The sequence below is a fragment of the Caloenas nicobarica genome, chromosome 8 (assembly GCF_036013445.1).
Source record: "Caloenas nicobarica isolate bCalNic1 chromosome 8, bCalNic1.hap1, whole genome shotgun sequence".
In the NCBI taxonomy this organism is placed as follows: Eukaryota; Metazoa; Chordata; class Aves; order Columbiformes; family Columbidae; genus Caloenas; species Caloenas nicobarica.
In genome coordinates this window covers 18,458,265-18,480,447 of record NC_088252.1, presented here as the reverse complement: position 1 = coordinate 18,480,447, position 22,183 = coordinate 18,458,265, and the positions used below count along the sequence as shown (strand labels likewise).

Sequence of the window (22,183 nt, the reverse complement as noted above, 5' to 3'; positions counted from 1 at the left end):
GAGAGGGAGATTTTATGTTTCTGCTGTGGGTTCATTGCCATATGCCTGTGGTGAAGTTGCGTAACCTGAAATGACCCTTTTCCTGCTCTATTTTATGAAAGAATTAGAAATACAGTGTTAAACATTCTTGACAGTGGCTAAGTTTGTTGCATATTTAAAAAAATAAACTGGATAGTAGTAGGATGTTGTAGAGAAAACCTAACGACAGGCTCTTATGTGTTTGAGCACGTGAGCGTTACCTCTGGAGCAAAGCAGGGCTTATTTCACAGAAGACCATGTTAATGTGTCACTTGCAGCATCAGGTCTTGATCCTGGTTTCCTTCTTGTCAACAGAAAGTTGGTATTGGTTCAAGTCAACAAAAGCAAAAGCTGCCCTTAGTTTCAGTGGTGTCGATGCTGGGAGATAATGAATATTGCTACAGAACAACAGAAGTCTGTTTGCTGGGGGCAATGATACTGAATATACCGACTTTTATTTACTCAGGAGAAACTGAGACCTGCTGGACACCCAAGACAGGGAGCCTGCGTCTGCATGGCCATCAACGTAGAGGCCAGATCTAGAAGCCTGTACTTACACGCCAAGTCTCTAGTTCATCGTATAAATAGCAATAAAGTTCATAGTCACTGGCTTAGTGCCCTCATATTTGTAAATGAAGGTCAAGTGTGGTGTTCTTACTGTGATTTAATGAACGTATATAAAAAACTATTCACGACAAGGGGTCTGAATCCATCTGGGGTTGATATTGAGCATTATGTATGTAGGATTGACATCCATGAATTTAATATTCACACAAATGTTAGGGTAGTGACGTCAAATGTGAGCCATAGTTGGAATACTTGGCCTCATTAATGATATTCATGAAATTTTTTCCTTTCATTTAATTTCTTTAGGCTGTAGATGGACCATATTTTATTATGGTCTACATGTGTTTTAAAAATGTTTTATAATGTGCTCAGGTGCTTAACATCTGTTTAAAAAAAAATAAACCCAGTGGCATAAATTAAGTTAAAGTCCATCATAACAAAATGAAAAGGAGAAGATGTTATTAAAGTAATAAGTTGGCAAGTGAGCTTTCAGAAAATCAGCAATTTCTCTCTTTTGCAAGCTTATTTTATCTATTAGCATAGTCACCACTTCTTGTGAACACAGCCAGGCATGTCTGGTAAAGAGAATACAATAAGTAACATGCACATATGATGGACTATGCAGAAGTGATTTTAAGCGTGTGCTTAGTCATGAGAATAAAGTCAGCGTTGGTTAAAATGAATAGAGGGCAGATCAACTGTCAGAGCAAATTCTTTTTTCATGAATAAAAGAAACAAATTTAAAACTATCAGGTACATAACACACAAATTAAGGGGAAAAATAGATGGTCAAAGGTTAAAGAGGGAATGAAAACACAAGTTTTATGGTCACAAGATCAAATGAGGCATTAGCTAATTTTCCTTTTTTTGATGCAGTTCACCAAGAGTTCAAGTAATTCAACTGAGTGATTGAACTGGAACAGAAAAGAGTGCCAGCAAAAGTGATTACTAATAATATAAACAGAAAAAATAATCAAATGAATTTAAGACTTGATGTCAGCATTTCACATTAAAATGCATTTGAAAAGGCTGGAATTCCATCCTGGTTGCATGGAACCTAGTTTACATAGAAAACAAATTTATAACAGCTCTTCCTGTGACAGTTGATAAATTATTCTACTAATGAGCCGTCAAAATGGATTTAACCAAGAAGTGCCTGAGGTGCAGAAGGTGTTTTCTGGAGACTGACCATCTGGGAATGGAAAATAACCTGAGGAGCTGGTCAGGGCGTTGGGACCCGGGGAAGCCCTGGGAGGAGGTGACACGGAATTACAGACATTGCAAGTGGTGCTGCTCTCTGGGCAAGATCGTTCCTGCCTTTCCTCCTACAGTTTGCATGCTTTTTACAACAGGCAACTAACAAGTTTGCTTATCGGTTCCTGAGTGTGAATGCAGCTTATTGTTGGCATACCTTTCCACTGGCTGAATGTCCCTATTTCTTTTCCACTTAACTTTTTCTAAAAGGAAAAAATAAAAACCAAACAAAAACCCCCTTTTGTGCTGAATCCCTCAATTTTGGTTATTACTAAGATGTTCTCTGTGCTGTTGCAGTTTACTAGACCCCTGCTTCGAAGCCCGCCCCAGTCAGCGGGCAGACTCTCGTGTGTCTGGTTTTGGCTCAAGCTCAAAGCCGTGGTGAACTGACCGTTGTGGAGTCACTTTCATTGACCATTTGATCCACATTTTCCTTGCCAAAGTTGACTGAAGTTTCTCAACATATCTGCCTCCTTGTAACCTACAGGAACAAGCACCGCCTCTCTTTTTGTTTTTATTCACACGTGCTGTGATTGTCTCTATGGTGGTCCATGTATTTCAGTTGAATTTCTTTTTTCTCCTAACTCAAACTCAATAAAGTAGTGATTTTTGTCTTGCAATATGACTCTGTCACAGCCTTTGCAGGGATTACCCTCTGGAGATTGGCAATACCCCTTGGACTGCTACTGCTTCTCATTTTCATCGGACTGCTTTTCAGCCATCCGCGGTCAGATGTAGACTATAGCTTATTTGGAAAAAAGAATGAATGTTATATGTTGTAACGTAACTGCAATCCTCTGAAATACCTCAGTCCTAATGTCCCGGTGTCTGGAGGTCAGGGGAGCTCTGGCTCTGCATTGGGAGGGAACTGACAACGGGTTCCTACCATGTGTTGTGTGTGTGCGTATAAATATATAATTTATAATCACGGTAGACAACACTTGGGCTCCATGGACACCTGTAGCGCAGTCTGTATTGTCTTTCTTTCAGAAAGCCGTTCATTTTTGGTTTTAGACGAAAGAACAAGCTAGAGCTAATCTGTCTAGACTGCGGTATGATGCTTGCTCCAGCAATATGTTGGAAATTATTCATTAAAATACTGATTAAATGTTGTTGAAGAATTGTGAGGTGAATAAGGAGTGTGCTGAAGGGAGGTCACATCATTTTGTGCTCACAGGGGATGTGCTGTGCCTAACGGGAGTTTGTTGTCTTAAGAGCTAGTCTTGGGCTGACTTTAATGTTTTCACTAATGAACTTGGCACCAAAAGTAGGAGTGTAAAATAAAATTTGCCAGTGACAAAGCTGGGAATGCTGTCGGTAGAGACAAGGAACAGCAAGAACTGGTTGGAAAAAGTGGACTGAAATTTTCCAGCACAAGATGGATGGTTGTGTACTTTGGAGAGATGGGAGTTTAGCCCTAACCTGGGTGCTCATCTCTTGAAAATGATAGAGGAGACAGAAAGGCATCAGTACATTAGCCGGTAAAATCAAAGGATTTCTTTTCACTAGTACCCTGCAGCTCTGAAAAATGTACTCCTGAGATCTGTGAGGTGAAGAGGTACTTAGTGATAGAAATAGGGAAGTATTAATGCTGCTGATGTGCAAGGCAGCAGCGCTAAGTCCCCATGTGTAAACCGAACTGCTCTGGCAGACCACGTTCCAGAAAGATGAATGTTGGCGGAGCAGGTGCAGAGGACGACTATGGAGATGGTGAGGGAAGAGCCGAGTCTGTCTCGCAAGAGGACACTGCGAGGTTGGTTGGTTTATCCTGGTAAAGTCAAGTCCGAGAGGGGATAGAATTGTTTTCTCTAAATACATGAGGGCTTGGTAATGACTTGAGTGAATAAACTGTTTTCGACGTTAGATTGAAGACAGTGCTGGGACAGGAAGAAATGCGTAGATCTTGGTAAGGAGTATATTCAGGCTGGAAATTAAAAAGCAGATCTCATCCATCAGGGGAGCAGGATGTTGGGATAAACTTCCAATAATATAACAGACGGCAAAATAGCTTCACTAGTTTTGAGATGGACACTTGTTAATACAAACTGGGCTCCAGGGGTGAGCCCAGTGGTCTTCCTAACAAGCACAGTTTGTTTGTGGAATGACAGCCTTTGTCTTTGAAAGATAAGAACGCTTAATTTTGTGTAACCCGGAGAGAACGTCAGTGTTCTTTCAGCTGTGTTCTGTTTTGCCAGATTAGCAAGTTTGACAAATGTAGAAGTAAATCACGTCTTTCTGTTAGGGACATGGGACAGAAACTGCTGCCTGGGAGAAAACAATATAATGAATATGAACATTGTAGTTCAGCAAATTCAGAAGCACATAACAGGTCTGGGATGCCTTTTTTTTCCCTGTTTTGGAAAACAGTTTCCATTAATCTGTTATGTAAGTGCCTTTAAATTTATGCTTTATAAAGGAGTGTTATGTATGTAAATTCTGAAGCCTTCCAAAGAGAACTCATGGGATCTATGCATAGTAAAGCTATGGGAAAACAATATTTGTTTGGGGTTCCTAAGTCTCTGTTGTTACCTCAAGATTGGCCTGGGACTTTTTGCACGGTGCGTGAGTGGAGAAACATCAGCAAAGGCAAAGCTTGAGCAGTATTACTAGAAGTGCCAGGGTACAGCTGCAGGGAGTGACATCTACTTAAAAAGATCTCAACTATGCAAGACTCATCAGTTAGGAACCCCAGTGCCTGCTTTTGAAGAAAAAGCATCACAGCTTAAGTGAAGTTAATTGTTCCACATATTTTTGTGACTTGTAACTCATTTGGTGGAAAGTCCACAGTGGTTTGTAGGCACAGTGCTCCGGGTAGGGAAGGGAGCTTGGAGATCCCCGGAGGAGATCTGGGTCATAGAATAACACACTTGCTTCTTTATTCTTTTGCCCTGGCAGCATGTAATTTGTGTTTTGAACAGTGCTGCCTCGCTGGGAGTCTCCCAGTGGAAAAGGAATGCATGTCAGAGTAGAGTTATATAAATATATATAAATAAATAAATCTAGCCCTGCTTCACATCTCTCTGTTGGCTAAATGCTTGAAAATTGCCTTAGAGGTCAACTAAAAGGACCTATTGGGGAACTGAAATGGGTGAAACGTGACTGCCCAGTGAGAAGTGTTCATAGCCCTTCCTTGGATGGTTTATGGGAGCTGAGCAGCACTTGGGATGATTTGGAAGATAACACTGTGGCTCCTTTACACAGGCAGCTGGTGGCACACTGTGCCAGGGCTGAGAAGCGATAGTATGCTGTTACCGTGTCTGTGGTTTTATTGTATTTGAAAAGCGATTTCATGGCTATCTCTACTTTAAATTCACAGTGTGCTATGCAGCGCCTCTGCTATCATGTGTTGAAATCCTGTGATAACAGTGGTGTAATTAGGAAGCTTAGTTGAAGAATATATATTCCTTAAGTATAGTGGATTTGTCAAGAGGTGAAGCATTCCCTGACTTGCTCTGTATTCCTAGAAGAATTTCATTGAAGACCTCTCAGGTTAAATGGGAAAAGCAATGCTGTCAAAAAGCAGGAAGGGGAGGGGGACAGTTGTTTCTGCAGCAGTAGCTGAATGCCAAAAAATCCTCCAAACCAGAACATTTTCTACAGGGGTTTTTTGCTTCCTTTCTCCTGTACTAAGTTGCAATGAGGGAAGCAACTGCAGGATCTGTAAAGTGTGGACTTTGCATCTGTTTATCACTTCTAACCAAATCTAGGCGAGCTGTATGGATTTTTTTTTTAATTATTTTTTTTTTAGTAACACCTAGAAAATGATTTGTTTTGGGAACCTTAAATCCACTAAATATTTGCTGAATGAAAAAAAAAATCCTGGACAGGCAGGAGCATGTGTAACGTTTTTGCTCACACTGGGATAATGGCTGCAGATTTGTAGAGCTTCAGCTGCTCAATAAGGCATTCCCGACCTCGGCCCAACTGCCAGAGCCAAGAACAGAAAAAGCGCCTGTTCCCGTGACGCTTTTTCCTTTCTCAGCCTGTTTTCCCTCAAAACGCTTTCCTGCTCGCTGGGCTCTGCCCGTGTTTTTGCTGTGTTCACTGGGACTGAGCAAGCACTCATCTGTAGGAGGCCGCCTGCTATATGGTTAGAAAATGAGAAAAATCACGTTCTGTCCCAACTAGCTGTAGATAGAGTGTTTTTTCCAAACACAGAATAGACTGACTGTATGGCTCTTTATCTAGGTTTTTTGCACATAAACCAAGGGCTAGCCTTTAATCCTCATTCAGTTCTATGAATATTTCATTTCACTGGCCAGAGAAGTTGTTACTGAATTTAGATAAAGGTGGCAATATTCAACATTGTATTTATCCTAACTCAGAAACAACTAGCACTTCCAGGAATGACTAGAAAAGCTGTGTTACATCTTGGCACTTTCATTATCTTTGAAGAGTCTTCAGTGTTTTCTGTCCTCCCACATAAGAGAAATATTTTGTTTTCTTTTTTTCTTTTTTCTTTTTTTTTTTTTTTAATAGGGATGTGCTGGGAGGACAGAATCAGCAGCAGTGGTATTGCAGACTGTCTGGAAAACCTTGGTCAGTAAGAAAGAATAGCACGTGGTCTAAGGAAAATATATTAAAACGAAACAACAAAAGTCCTGCACAGGAGGTTTTTGATGTTGTTGTTGACATTTTACTTTTATGTTGTTTATTGACTTTGTCTGGTGAAATGACGATCTCTTCAGCACAGGAACGAACTCTTATATGTTTATGCAATGTTAGCACAATGGGGCCCCAATCCTGAAAAAGGGTCTTTGGGATGGTGCTGTTATTCACATAAATAGTGGTAATAACAATGTTTATAATGTCTGGTTTTAATTGTTGTGAAGGTTCCTTGAGCAAAAAGAGAGGTGCCTGAAACAGAACAGAAAAATTTTAGGTGAAATGAGTAAAATCCCCATGACCTCCCGCATGTGGTGTTTGTTAATTGTGTGTCTTTAGTAGATCTTTTTGTACTGCTCTATTTTATCCAAGTGTGTGTAACCGCATCAGAGCTTTTACAAGGCTTTCTATCAGCGCACATTGTGATTTTTACTCGGGTAGTAAAGGCGACGACTACCAGAGGTATTTTGGTTTTGTATAACCCTGGCCTTGCGGCGCTGTAGTTCCCTTGCTGTCTGTTTGGCGGTGCAGACAAGCAACAGAAACTCTGCACGCAGGCTCGTTTGGCTTTTCCTTCTCACCTGCCTGGCTTTCCACCTGCTGCCCTGCCCATGGCCCCGCGTGTTTTCCTGCGGGGCACTGATTGGTAGTAGCCTTGTTTTTCCCTCAGGTTTCAGCGTTACAAATGGAATGGAAGGGCAGGGTGAACAGGGATGGACTTGGTTACGTATTGCTATGCTGCGGAAAATGCAGCTCGTTTGTGTCTAGAAATTGGGTCAGGTTTTAATTGCGTTGTCGAGGATAGTGTGAGCACTTACATAGTTTGCTTCTCAATATAAAAGGGAACAAAAATGGATCTGCTATTATCTTTCTCTAGTGCTTATGAAAATATAGTATGTATGTATAAATGTAAAGTACAGTAGGTCTGGAAAGACCTACAAACCTTCAACCACTTGCAAGTGGTCTCAGTTTTCTTCTCGACAAAATGAGCTATTTTTATGTCAATGATATACATCATGGCATATTTACAGTGAACCTCTTTCTCTATTTGAGTGTTACTATTCGGAATAGACAGACAAGTTTGCTTCACCTGAGGCAGAAAATAACATTTTTTGATATAGTTGGAGTAACATTTGTAAGAGTCTAGCAGATTTAGGAGCCAAAGTTGAAGTCCATGATCACTTGATAGTGCTACCTCATTCTCTGATTGCCTTCCATAACCAGAATCACATTTCTGCGCTCATCTTCATCCCCAGAGAGGTTGTGTAAGTGAATAACCATGTCTGCTTTCCTGCCGGGCTCATCGCGTTTGGCTCTTCTTAACTGCAGTTCCGGTGAAGGGTACAATGGCAAAGGATTTATTGTTTCTGTGATTTTATAATAGAATATTCAGTTATAACAATTTGAATTCAGTTAATACATTAACTGAATTAATTTGGTTAAAGACAGTGGAAAGGCAGCTTCCCTGGCGTCTTTGTGTGGGGGAATATTCTTACCAGGAGATGCACCTGGATTGACAGGGAAATCTGTGCTTTGTCTGCTGGAAAGCAGCTCTTGGTAGTGACGCGGAACCTGTGGAATAATCGTCCGAAGACATAGTACTTAACCTGGTAGATGAATATCCATTTTTAAGTCTCCAATATTGGCTTGTTCTTTTTCTGTGGTTTGAAGAAGTTTTTGTTGTGGATTTGTTGAATGGTCTGTATGAGCCAGGACTTCCCAGAAGAACACTTGCCTTCATCTCTGTAACGTACCCAAACCTCAAAGTTCTATCCCTGTTTCTATTAAAATTAATTAAAACGTAAAAATTCTGTCAGATATCTTTCTCTCTGTAATGCCAGTTTTTTGCCTAATGTAAATGTAACTAAAAAATATTATTTTCCTTCTGCTGATAGTGTTTACATGTTTCAAGATAAGCTGTTGCAATAAACTGAATCAGAATTGGAGAAAAATGAAAACCTAGAAACTCAACGTTGACCTAGTGCGGGTTTGCTGTAAAGCAGGCGGTGTGGGACTGATGGCAGTGTCAGAGCTGCAGAGGGAAATTTGCTTGTCGATAGCTGGGCTCCAGTTTTTATTCATAGATATAAGACATGCTGAATCCCCCCTGCCATTGCTCGAATGCAATTCACTGATAATGGAGATTTTCACTTGGTTGGTCAAGCCCACCCTAATCCTGAAATTTTTTAAAATGATCTGTTTAGGGTTTAAATATTTTCAGCATATATAAAGGAAAAGCCCAGCAAGGGATGGATGGGACCACATTTATCTTTTCTTATGTCCTTTTAAGGTACCTTGCTGCTTTCCTGCTTACATGTGTAACAGTTTTTAAAAAAAATAAAATGTACAATGGATATAAAAATATCCCATGTGATGAAAGTGGCTTTGGATCTCAGCTGGCTCTCTATTTTGTTTCTTCTTGCAGTTCGTTACCCCATTCTCAATTGTGACGCCTCTAGCTTTTAAATAGTTAGAGTATTAAAGTGAATTTTAAGATAAAAGGGAAATTTTGGAAATGGGAAAATATAGACATTCATGTTCCCAGATAGCAAATGATGATCTTAATAATTCAGGATTTTCTTCACTCCCTAGGGATTTACAGGTGAATCAGCAACGTGCAAAATTAGTTGCAGCTACAATTGATTTCTTTGTACAAATACTTTGGTATGCATAAATACATGACAAATGAAACAGCTGGTGCAGGGCCCCTGGTTTCGTGCAAATCTTAAGGCTAGGAGGACGATTTTTTTTTTTCTTCATTTTTTTATCAGGAAAAATGGAGCTAGCTGTAGAAGGAAGTTCTGTAAAAGATGTTATTAGGAGGAGCGTGCTCCTGCAAGCTGATGGCAAGTGATGTGATTTTTATACCAAGAGGAAAGATGAGCAGTAGTATTACTGTGTTCCTCTTCAAGTCTGTCCTTCAGACATTTCTCAGTATTCCAAATTAATCTGCTGTAAAACTATAGAATAGACTGTTATCCACCAAAATGTGAGCGCAGGTCACCTCTTGTTGAGGAGACGGACGGTGTTCTTTTAGTCTTAGCTTTGTTTAGAGAACCGTTTCTATGTAATTCCTTTTCTATTTCTGTTCCCTTTCTATGGCAGAGGTAGCCGAAACAACGAGTCCCACTTCTGTTTCAGCAGAACGCTTGAGACAGTTCAGTGTGGATTGCCGGGGTTTCTCCTGCCAGCTCTCCATTTTCAGTGAACCTCTGCAGGATGCTCTTTTTTCCCAATTTTCCTGCAGGTCTGGAGAAAGAAAGGGAGGGAGAACTGTTTTGAAGGCAAATCGCAAACACAACTCAGAAGGAAACTTAAGCAGAATATAGGCCATATATTTAAAGATGTAGTTCAGCACAGTGACTTTTGACCTTCCCTGAAATCCCCAACGTGGTCTAGTTTTGCCAGAGAAGTCATGAATTACACTATTTTGCAAAAGCTGCAGAGAAGCAGCATCCCATGCTGATGGTGCTCCACTTGGGTTCTCCGTGCTGGAAGAGAAGCTGGAGAGGCCATAGGGGATCTCTGTGTTTCAGTGGGCAGCCATGTGTGAAGACAGGAAATAATAAAATGAGATCCAATAATTTCTTATTACAGTCTCCTGGATGCTCACTCCTCCCAGCATCACTTCTGCACAGCACTTTTTAAGATTCGGCTGTGCTGGTGTCCGACCCAGCTTCATACTGATGAATACTTAGAGCTCCTGGTTTGTTTTTGGTTTTGTGGTTGTCGGTTGGTTGGAGGTTTTTTGTTTTGTTTTTTTCTATTTCTGTGTAGATTTCTATAGGGAAAAAATGTTTGCACCAGCTCATGTGATGTAATAAAGACTATTAAAATCTGACTTCTGTACGTATAGTTGCCTATAACGAAAGTTACGTGTTAATTTGGGAAGGCACACAATAGGGGTATTGTAATGTAGCACTGACTGACATCTCTCAAAACTCGAAGTAGGTTGTACTATAAATATAGTATCTTGTTTTGTAATTGACATTTTGCTAGTGGGTGGCTAATTGCTAATTTGAAGGGAAATAGACCAGAGAGCTAATATTAATAACTAATTAATAGTTATGTGGATATTTTAAGTCTATTTTTCTGCTTATTTATAGGCATATATTATTCATCTATGCTGTATACCCTTTGCATATATGTTTAATTCTGAAACTTTTGTTTCAGTAACATGCACGCTTATGTGCCTTTGCAATCAAAAGCTTGAAAGGAAAGCTGATGGTATTTCTCAAAACCACTTTCTGGGGCTGGTGATTTCAAAGTAATGGCATTTAAACTATTTTAAGAAAAGTCTCCCTCTTGAACCAAAGCCTAGGAGGAAAGCCAATGATGCATTGCCTACATATCACCTTAATTTGCAAGTCCTAAATCAGCATCAGTAGTGTATGTTCTCCTGTGCACACAAAGGAACATAGGGCAGTTTTTAGGCCTCCGTTGGATGCAGGTACCTCGTAGACACACCGAAGAGGAATAAGAAGAGGCATCTCTCAAAAAGCCTGATCCTTTGGGATCAGAGTAAAACACGCATTCAAGTGCACGTCGCTTCTCGCAGCACACGTGTTACTGTACCAAAGAGATGTTACATTCTGGTCTGCTCCAATGGGAAAAATTTCCACGTAGGTTTGCATCTCTATTTCTACCTATTCACCTGCCTTCTCTCACTTACACTCCTCTGTAAATTAATAAGCGTGTGTGATGGTTGTCCTTTTAATTAATTCTTAAATGAATTTAAAATAAGGCAGGAAGATGCATTATACATTGCGTGTGCTTGATATTTTTAGATCTGTTTTGTCACATAGCCAAACAATTTAAAATACATTACAGTAAACTCGATAGAGCAGTGCTGCGCTTCCCAAGGCTGTGGCAGCTGGCTGTGGCATTTGCGTGTGTCGTCTTTGCGTCTCGTTCCTCGTGTGTGAGTAACTTTGGGAGCACTCATTCACGGGGAGTAAAAATTGTTTCCTCGCTATCCACAGAGTTTAGCTAGCTGTCCTGGGAGATTTAAGCTGTGTCCTAGAAAGCGTTTGCTATTGCCGGATTAAAACCCTGCTGTCTGTTACCGTGAAACTCACCCATTTGTGGAAGCATCAGCGGTGCCTTCGACCACACGCGGCATCTTCTGCATTCAGGTTTTCTCAGCGTTTGTTGCAAGTGTGAGGAAAACCCCATATTAGCGCCAAACATCTAACAACAAGCAATGTACTTTTGATGGCCTGTACTTTGGAGGGCTGGGTGCTACAGCTGTTTGCTTGTTGGAGGACATGGTTATCGACACTAGAGGAGCTTTCACAGCCCTCCTGGCAACTGCCAGGGTCCTCTGGAAGGTGACGAGCTCTTTGTGCCGGTCTTCCCAGAGCTGTGGCTCTGCATGTGTTTCAGCATAGTTCATAGCATCATAGTTGTGAAAGAAACAATTAAGGATAGGCAGACTCCCTGCAGCAAGCTTCTTGCTTCCATTTCCCTGCAGTTTTCTGAAGATTTAAATTTTAAGGTGGATTTTTTTTTTTTTTTTCTGGCTCTTATGTACTTTGCTGTGCACAGCACAGCTCTGGGCAGAGAACCAACCCAAACCAGCCTGTTGTGGTACTGGTACAGCGAGTTTAACTGGAGAGATTGGTATTTCAGGCATTGCTTGCGATCCAGGCCATCTCAAGAAGTGCTTAAGGTTCAGTTATTCTCCATTGATAAAAAGCAGCTGATACCATTTGTCCAATTCACAGTGGTCTGAGGAAGAACTGAGACCACTCAAACACTTGCCCACCCGGGTGATGAGAGGTGTGGACGAAGGCAGATAACGAGCATCACGTTTGAACTCTGCAGGACACTTGAAGCATCGTTTCTGTTGGTTCACAGTCAGTTTGAGGCATGTTGGGAGTGACTGTCAGTGGTTCGTTTTGCAGTTTTTTGTCCCTGTATGTTTTTCTGACATTTTTGCATGACAGTACTTGTTCTTATTTTCAGTTCTGTGTGACTCAGGGTGTATCGTATCTATGCATGTGCTTATTGCATATAGTCCCCTATGTAATGTAGTCCTGTTGATCTCAGTGTAGTACCAAGAATCCATCACAGGATGCACACTTGGTCTGCCAAGATTTACAGACAAATCTTAAGATTCCATGGTAGTTTTAAAAAAACTCTTAATACATTAAAATTTACAAAAATGCTCTTGTGTTTCAAGTGGCAACATCATTTTTTTTCTCCTGCTGAGAAGTGTATTCACATTTGGTCAATCCTGCTTGTCCTCGTAATAGTTATTTGCTAATCTTTTCTATCAAAAATAGTAAACCATATTTGTCAAAGTACTATACTAATAAATACAGCAAGCCACAACAATTTAAGCATCCTCAAAATTACCTGTGTGCCAGTTCTGTTGCTGCAGTGAAAGTGTCTGTCAAATACCATGCTCTGGGAATATGGAGGAAGGATTCCTGCACAGAGTTCTTGTGTTTTGAACTGCTGTCAATCTACCCACAAATTCAAGGAACTTCAGGTGTCCCATGAAAGGTTACAGGGCGGGGGGGCAATAGGCGGTTGCATGTGTTGGAAGAAAACAAGTTCATAAGTAACCATCACACCTCCGTAAGTTTTGAGGCGTAAGACTTTCAAATGGCTGGGTTTAATGTTTAGTTTGGATGTATAGGCTTGACATGTATTCTTCCATCTGAATGAATTTTTGCTTCTTTTTTTTCTTGAGTTTGTCTCGTGTTCCATAAGTATCTCCATAGGTGCTTTGTCAGCGTTTGAAGCTCTCGAGATGGTGTTTCCTACACAAACATGTAACTTTCTGAAGAGCACCAAAAATTAGTGTCCTTTTGCAAACATACTCTTATCTCAAATTATTAAAGGCCCGTCGACTCTGAAAATTAAGTAATGTAACTTTCTGCAAACGTGCATATTTTGCAGTGTAACTGAAGGATGTTTTAGATTACTGTCTTTAGGCCAATAGAGCCAAGAAACCAATTATAGGCATGGTTAGAAAGCGATAGCGTGCATTAGTCAGATTATAACAAGATTCCAATAATGTGAAATTGCTGCACAACAAATTAGTTTGTATAGATTTTGACAGTTGTTGCCTTGAATAAACTAAATTATTAAGCAATCCACAGTTGCTATGCTTCCAAAATTGGAGAAAAATAGACTCTTATTTGCTTGTCAAAATCTCTGCCATAAAGCAGGACCTTGGGTGTCAGTAAGCCTGGTTTAAATTGTTTGGTTGACTTTGTGGATCTGTCTGTCCTAAGACGATTTTGTCTCCGTAAGTAGATGATGCACAAATTACAAGAGCTACTTTTAAGACTTTTCCAGGCACCTTCTTTTAGCCATTACTCCTGACAGATGCATTCGCAATCTTTTGGGCTGCCATTTAGTAAACTAAGGTCTGGGCTTTTTTTAATGTGGTTTATGAATAAATGGTGACTAGATTAATGCCACCTGTTTATTTTCACTACAGACCTGAGCCAAGAATTTAACTCAAGTCCCCAGAGACAGCTCAAGAGCTATCTGTGGTGTAACTCCACGACTACTGAATTGCAACTCTGAAATCCAAGAACCTGTCTTTCCCTCTAGTAAAGTGTTACTACAATGCTACAAAATAAAGCCAAATCCACCAAAATTCTAGAAATGAGGCTATTCAATCAGTGGCTTTCTTATGCTTTCATGTCCTGAGCCTTGTTCCAGTTTTGGGTTTGAGAATTGCTGTGGCTGCCAAATGACGTTTGCACCTACCTTGTCGAGTCTCTGTTTTAGTGATAAAAACTTCAAGTAAATACGGCATAATTATGATGTAACCTGCTTCTGGTCCAATTTACAACCAAGTCTCGCTATTTTTACATGCATATTTTACATTAAACCCCAGCTGGAGGTGTGTGCTCCATGGCAGAGGTGCCGCTTGGTATTTATTTGAAAGCATCCTGAGGCTCCTGCGAGACCCGTCTGCTGCCCGGCAGTTCGGCTGTTCCCTTCTCACAGTCCAGGAGTGGCGAGGACATCTCTTCTTTCTGAGTGTCCTTGTCTGCTGTCGCTTGCAGCGTTTCAGCTCCCGCTCTTTCCTCCTGGGAGAACGTGGTGGCCTTGACTTAGTGGCGGTCAGTGGGAAGATGAATGCTGCTCCTTTTCTATATTTGCAGGCACAAAGCCTGTAGCAGCATTCTGCTCTGGGATGGTGATCGTGGTGAGGGCGGCTGCCGTAAGATAAGTTGCTACGGATTATGTGCAGAACGGCAAGAGGGGAAAAAAAAAGAAATTTTTTTTTTTTTTTTTTTTACTAAATTTTAAAATAGCACAATTGAGAATTTTCAGGAATGAGAAAGAAGACCAGCTTTACGATTCTTTTGGTTGGCTTACGTTTTGAAGGCTGCTTGTTCAGGAAACAGATGCAAGCTCGAGAGATCAGTTTTAATGAGTATGTCAAGTAGTGTCTGTAGCATTTGCAAGACCAGTAATAAAACAATGCAAGTGGAGGCAACCTTTAAAAAAATTAAATGTTTCTGCCCTCCAGTTTGGTGAAAATCATTCTTGTGTTTGATTTTTCACTAAGAATATACGTATATAACTTGAAAACTTTAAGCCAAATAGTTTGAATTATGATCAGACTGAAGAACTGGAATAACTCTCAAATAGAAAGAATGAGAATTTCAGTGTCTCATTTCCAAAACAGTCTGACCAAGTAACTTTATAGAAACATATACAAGTAGTGTTTGTGACAGTACATAAACAATCTGTGAAGAAAATAGCAATACACGTTGGCACCTTGGAGACACGTTACAAAATACTAAAGGAAATTTAAGAAGGAAGAAAACAGTCTTTCTTCTGTGTATAATGGGCTATAGGAAATGCAAGTCACTTTGCTTCAGTTCTTTAATTCTTGGGTTGTTTTCATTTCTTGTTTGAAAGACATATCTCGTCTGAAGAATCCACAACACAGTAAAGCCCAAAACCTCTCTGCTCAATACACGCACCAGTCAGAGCCCATGTAGATGTACATCCTGCTGCCTTGGTGTGCCCTCAGCTGCTGGTCTAGTGTTAGACTTCTTGAGCACTGTCACTGGACTGTGAAAATATCCTCTGCACTGGTAATGTACAACTTCTTAAATGGTTAAAAGGATGAATTATGGAAATGACAGTGGATAAGGAAGAGAAGAAAAGATGCACATTCACTTGGGACATTGCCTTGAGGGAGTCAAAGCAGAACATTAACTTTTTACAGATAAAGATCTTAAAAGATAAAGATCTTAAAAGTCATAGTTTCTTTTTCGGAACTTGGAATAACGGTTTTGCCAACAGGTAATGTTTAATTGTATAGTTACACATGAAGATGCAATACTGCTGGAGCTTCGCTGGTCTGTAGCATTTTAATCCATGTCTGGTTGTCGTCTGCCTGCGGAGCTTTGTGGAAAATGTTAGTTGTCTGGGCTATAAGCTTACCAGATAAAAGCTTACTGTGTGGCGTTTTGGTTTTGGTTTTTTGTTTTGTTTTTTACTTGAGGATGGTTATGACCCGAAGACTTTTGTAATGCTCAAACTTCCCTGCATAGGTTTTTCAGCATCTGAGTGATCTCACTCGGTGTCCCTTTCGTCGGGATTAGGACTGTTAGTGATTCTGGAGTCTTACTCTTACTCTCTGTTTTCTCCTGAAATTACTATGTCTGCTGTTATCAAGGAAATACCACTTTTGTCGTGTTTACTTTGTGATCATAAATATTGTTCAGTGAGTTGTGATCTTAAACTTTGCATGTGATAAATGATTTATTGTCAGTTTATCTTCTGATGCTGTGTTTGTTTGTGCTGTGTGTGAGCTTCTGAATTGCAACGAAATATTTAGCAATCAGTGAAATCCTACTTGAAAATTAAACAGATTTCCGTACGTTTCATAAAACAATTCTAGGAGGCCAGTGTGAATTTTTCAACCCAAGCCTTTGGTTTTCTCTAAGCTGCCTCTCTTGTAGTTGTGTTTTTCTCTCAGGTGTGGCAAAAAGGGATCTGTGGTGCTGTTCGCAGAGTCAAAATGGAAAAGCAAATCTTGCTTTTGTAGGTGGACCAACCCTTGTTTTATTAACGCATTACCTGGATTTCAGTTTCTCTGCTGGTGACATTTGTTGGTTGGATGGTCTTTGAAACAGAGGGATTAGAGGGAATACGTGGTAGTGAGCAGATCAAATATCTCAGTGGTAACATTTGGGTTTATGCAAATGGAGGGAAAAGCAGACCAGAAATTATGCTGCGCTCATAGGACAGACTAAAAATAAGGCCTTATTCATGCATTGAGCGCTCTGAAGATCCAAATGCATGCATTGCTTTAAGTTCAAGAGAGAGACTTAAATTTTATTTAATGTCAGTTTAAATTGAATTCTTTTTCTGCACGCACACGTTTTATCGCCTTAGTAGCAGTCTCTCCTATAGTCGTACTCATCATACAGAAAGAAAACAACATGAAATGCTATTAACGGTGGTCTAGTGGGGTAGACAGTGGTAAACAATACTTCCTAAAAGTGGATCTTTTCTCTCTCCCTGACGGGCCACATTCAATTTATAAAATGCACATCACTGCTTTTTATGAGCACAAAATTTTGTCTTTTTTTTCCTAACTATACGTGATTTAATATCAAAATCAGCAAAATACCTAGACAGCCATTCAAAAAAGAAATTTTACTTGTTTGTCGAAAATCCATTTTTGATTATTTTAAAAAATTGCTTTGACTTCAGAAGTCCAAATCTAATAGCAGTAAGGATTTCAGGTGCAAGTCATGGAAGAGAAGAACTTATCATGAAAATTGCAGCCCAAAAGCTTGGGAGGGTTGCAAACGAAGCTATCATTTTAAGATATTAAGTCAGTCTAGTTTGGATAGCTATATTCCTTTAATTTGGAGAAGTACAAGACCCACTTTTCCCTATATTTCAGTTAGTGAAACCAAAAAGGCTGGGGAAAAAAGCCCACCCATGCAATGTGTAGATCGGAACGGTGCTGATCCAGGAGCACGCTCTAGTGGCAGGTGACTCCAGCATGGCCTTCTCGCGATCCCGTCCTCCTACTTCACCGATATTCATTAACTACTTCCAGAAAGAGAGTGGCATTTTCACAGAATCTTTTAAAATTTACCATTTCTGTTGCTGTCATGTGCTAAAACAAGCGCAATGCGTTTACACGTGGCATCGTCACACGTATTGGTGGTAGTGTGATGAAATTCCTGCTCTGTATTTAATTTTGAAATGGGGAAGTTAGGTATATTTTTGTATACGCTTTTAAAATGCATAGATATTTTAAGCTGCAGAGAGAAAGATTTCACGCTCACGATGCACCAATTCTTATGGAGCATTTTAGTAACAGATACAGTTGTTAAGGTTGCCAGCTAGCGTCACGTAGTATGTTGTGTTCTCCAAATCATCCATGTTTTTGCAGTGTTTTCTGTTCTTGTCCTCTCGCTGAGGCTGGTAAATCTCTTCAGACCTTTCCCCTGTTCCCCAAATCTTTTATATTTTTTTTTAAATGAGACTGTAGGTTTGCAACTTGATTCTTTTCAGATTCACTGAAATACATGTAGAGAGGCATTTTGTAAGAAAGAAAAAGAGAAGAGTAAGCGTGTGACTACGAAGCAATCCACAGAGTTACTGCAGGATGAAAGTGTGAAGAGTGGATGGATATAGCAAAAGAAATTCTGCCCTGTGATTATAAGTCAGTACCCTGTGATGTACTTCATTTCATCACATCACTTGGTGGGAATATAGTTAAATGTGGTATTTTTGTCCTACATGCTACAAATTCTGTTCACGTTGCTAACTTATATTTTTTTTAAAACCCACTTATTCTATGTAGTGTGCAAGTCTTTGCAGCACATGCAATAAATTTTACACTTATTTATTAATTCAAAACAGGATAAAAGTGTTTCCAGGATAAATATAGCTTAGGGGATTCTCTGGTGGCCACGTTTATGTGATGCAAGTGACTGCAGAAGTAGCTGGCTGTTAGGATCCATCTGAAAAACCACTTTTGTTGCGTAGTCCTGTTAAGTTGAGCTGTGCATTGAATTCTCGCCGTGCCCCCCTTGGCCCTCTCCATCCCATGGCAAATTAGTTAACTGTAAACTGGTTTCCTGTTGTTGTAGGAGAGGTTAATGCGATGATGAATTTCTAGCGCTCTGAATGTTGTGTTTTTGTGTGTGCTCTGTGGGGAATTGTGGAGAGGAAAGAAATTCCTCTTAAAGCGGCTTCTGTTGAGGGTGTGGTGTTCACTGCTCTCCTGCAGCTGCCTGGATCTTTCTCCTGTTTGACATCATTCTTGAGGTAATATCAATTAGCTACTTGAAACAGAATTTATTCTAAATGAATGAAAAATGCTTAATGCACATGTAAACTGCACAAAGTTCAAAGCATGTAAATGGTGAAACTTATTACCCCTTCCTGTTTGTTTAGCTGGCAGGATCAGCATCCCCTTTTAATGACCATCATTCATCTTGGAGTTACAATTTTCCAAGTGTTTTAAACTTTGCTTGTGATTTTTTTTTTTTTAAATTCAATTTTAGCAATACAGTTGATACATACAGTTAGGTTTGCAGAAATGATCAAGGCAGTACATAATAGCCTAACAGAGAATTAAAATTACATGAAAATTGGGTCAGGACCTTTTCACTTATCTGGTGTGCCACTGTCAGTAAATGTTGTTACAGAGAAGGACGAGGACACTTTTCAAGTGCGGGGTGATGATACCAGAGTGTTTTTCTTAGAAATGTAGTAATGAATAAACTGACTTTGATGATGAGGAAGCTGGCAATTTCCAAGTGGTGCTTTATAGCAGTTGCTTCTCACACCCATAGGTCATAGTATTTATAACTTCTCATTCTGAAAAGGAGAACCATTAATATGTAAATATTAATTAAATATTAATTAAGCAGATGCCATGGTTTCCATATATGTGAAGGGGTGCAGTACCATCAGCGTTTGTGGCATTTCCCCTCTCCCACCCCAGGCTCTTCCCGTCCCGTAGGTCTGAAGCCTGTGCCCACCCGGCTGCCGGGAGGGAGCAGATACTGGTTTACTTGTAGCTCTTTGGAATTTAAATAAGAAAAATTACCAAAATATTCTGTAGTTCCTCAAGCAAAACAACGAAAAAACATTTTCAAGTCTTATTCAGCTTAGTAACAGACTAAATAACGGAGGGTTTCTTGGAGGTCGATGATTATTTTTAAGATGCTGGAATGCTATGTGCTGTTTAAGGCTTGTCTTGCCTTCCTTGGTTTTAGTCCTCGTTTTAAGGAGGTCTTTGGGAAGTTGTAGTGTTATTTGTAATGTATTTTGTGAGCCTTTGTGGCTGGAGGTTAGTATTTCAAAAATGTTTGCTGTTTTCCTGATCCTCTTCTATTTGGGACAAGGTTATCTGATTAACTTTCAACCATGTCCTGCTCCAAACAGCGGTTTTTTTTGACATAGGGGTTGTTTTCTTGCGGTGCCCAGACAGAGTTCCTGTGCTCTCATCTTCAAACCTTTCTCCTTAATCCCTTGGTTTACGTAAGATTACTCTCTAATGATTTCATCTCTAATGAATATTGCTGGTATGAACCACTATGTTGTACAAATGTAAGATCAGGAATTGTTCTGATCACAGGTGCATGATGTGCTTAAGTCCTAGGGAGTGTTTTAAGTTTTGAAGTTGCTTGTGGAAATCAGCTTCATGAGGCTATTTTAAGGATTCTTTCATGTAACATGTTGTCTTTAAGCTTTTCCTGTTGAATTCAGATCCAAAATGGTCTATTTTGAAAACATTGGATGGTTTGATGTTTCCTATTTTTCTTACCTTGCTGTTGAATCATTTTAGTTGTATACTTCAGCTAACGCTAAAATGAGCTACCACATCAATACTTAGACATTTGTAAACTTCAATCTGCATTTTTATAAAGTTCTCTTTTGTCAATATGGGCAGCCAAAACCAACAGAAATTCCCTTAAAGATAATGCTCTATTCTGTGGTACGGTTTTGTTTTCAAATAGAAGATTGAGAAGAGGATAGAGTTGAAACTGTGCCTGTAATTTTAAAATAAATTTTATTTAAGTAATTGAAAGATGATCTTTATTTTTCGTTCATTTGTTTTCTTACCTAAGCCTATATTGTAATCAGTGGGAAACGGAATGTTGTTTTAATGCTTTCAGTAAAAAGACTGGTAGAAAAATAACTATTATCCTTTTTTCATCCTTTAAAATTAATATTGATAGAAACTATCGTAATATGGTTTGTGTTACAGGTGGTGTAATACCAAGGGCTGTACTGCTGCCACATCACAATTTTGTGGGGTTGCAGAGAGTAGTTCTGGTAAGGACACTCAATGATTTATCTATTTATTTGTCATAAAAGTGGACTGATAGTTTGGTACATTTACAGTATTTGATAGGTATCACTTTCTGCAGTCCACTGAATCTTTACATTAAGTGTTCTTTTATTTAATGGTCTTTAACAGCTCTTTTTGGAGCTGTTGTCTCATGTTAAATCCATATTCATTTTGAGAGTTGTTATGATATAACACATCGATTCACAGCATGGAAGTATTAATAAATAGACCTTTTGACAAAACACCTTGTAAAAACTGTATTGGCTACTTGAAGTGTGGAGACGCTGTGGCCTTAGTGTGTATCACTTTTAAAAAAGGGGGAAAAGTTACTATGTTTTGTTTATAGTATGATTTTTTTTTTTCCAAGTACTAAAGTCTTGGCTTCCTAAAGGAAAATATGAATATGTGGTTCAGAGGGCAAATATCCAGACCGTGTGCTGTTACTAGTCTCTTCTTAAATTTTTTAATGTACACTCACAATTTTCCAGTTATTTTCTTTAAATATATGTAACTGCCATCCCTCTATCATTTCTTTTGACTTTGCATACTTTCCTTAAACATATTTTCTTATCTCTTCTCTGTGGCTAGAGTTACAAGGGAGATGATATTACCTTACTTTTTCTAATAAAGAGAAAATTCATTCTGAACCCGTCTGCCAACAGCAGCGCTTGCATATTGTACAAGAGCACAATCGACTGTTTGTTCTTTCAGCAGTAGATAACTGATACCACATTTGTATCTGTAGATTTTTTAATATATGCTGTAATTTAACAAATGTCTTGTGGGTGTAGCAGATGTATTTTTTTTTTTCCTTAAATCACAGTCCCTTAAAGTTTTAACAGGCTCTATTTTTGTACTATCGTAGGTCTATAGAGGGCACTCAAAGAGAAGAGGATCTTGTTTAACAAACCTTCTCTTGCAAGTAGAGCCCCAAAGGTAGAGCAGGATATTGCTGACGTTTCTTTGTGGCCTTGCTCTTGCAGGGAACGGTTGCTCTGGCTCTGTTCCAACAGGTCACTTAAGCAACTGAAGTCAGTGGGACCAGAATATGTTTAAGTATTCTTCTAGATTGATCCATATCTATGTATACTTTCGCAAGCTCTTTTTGTTTGCTTACTAAAAAGAAGATGGGGTGCACAATAACTTCTTAATGTGATTCTCTACTCAGCTTAAGATAGTAGTAGTAGGTCTTTCTGTATTGGAGGTATGGGGTGGGGAGGAGGCTTTCCTGAGAAGGATCTGGAGGCCCATAAATTAGGGAAGCAAAACGACACCATTTGGAGATGCAAGTGAATTAGTGCAGAGATTGAAGCCATTTTCCCTGCTGACATGGCATTAGATTGGTCTATCTAAAATATTTGGGCATGGTGCTGTTCAGCACATGTGGTTTCTAGCCCTATAGGTACATAATACTTTGAGCAT

General features: G+C 39.5%; 1 protein-coding gene across 4 annotated transcripts in view; it reads left to right on the top strand.

Moving 5' to 3' along the window:
* Positions 1-22,183, top strand: part of TBL1XR1 (TBL1X/Y related 1) — a 115,812-nt gene that overhangs the window by 55,407 nt on the left and 38,222 nt on the right. The window contains exon 3 of one of the 4 annotated variants that reach the window (XM_065640040.1): positions 20,678-20,745. The exons of the other annotated variants lie outside the window; for them this stretch is intronic. The gene's annotated coding sequence lies outside the window, so the exon portion shown is untranslated. The remainder of the gene's footprint in view (positions 1-20,677; positions 20,746-22,183) is intronic. 4 annotated transcript variants of the gene reach the window in all.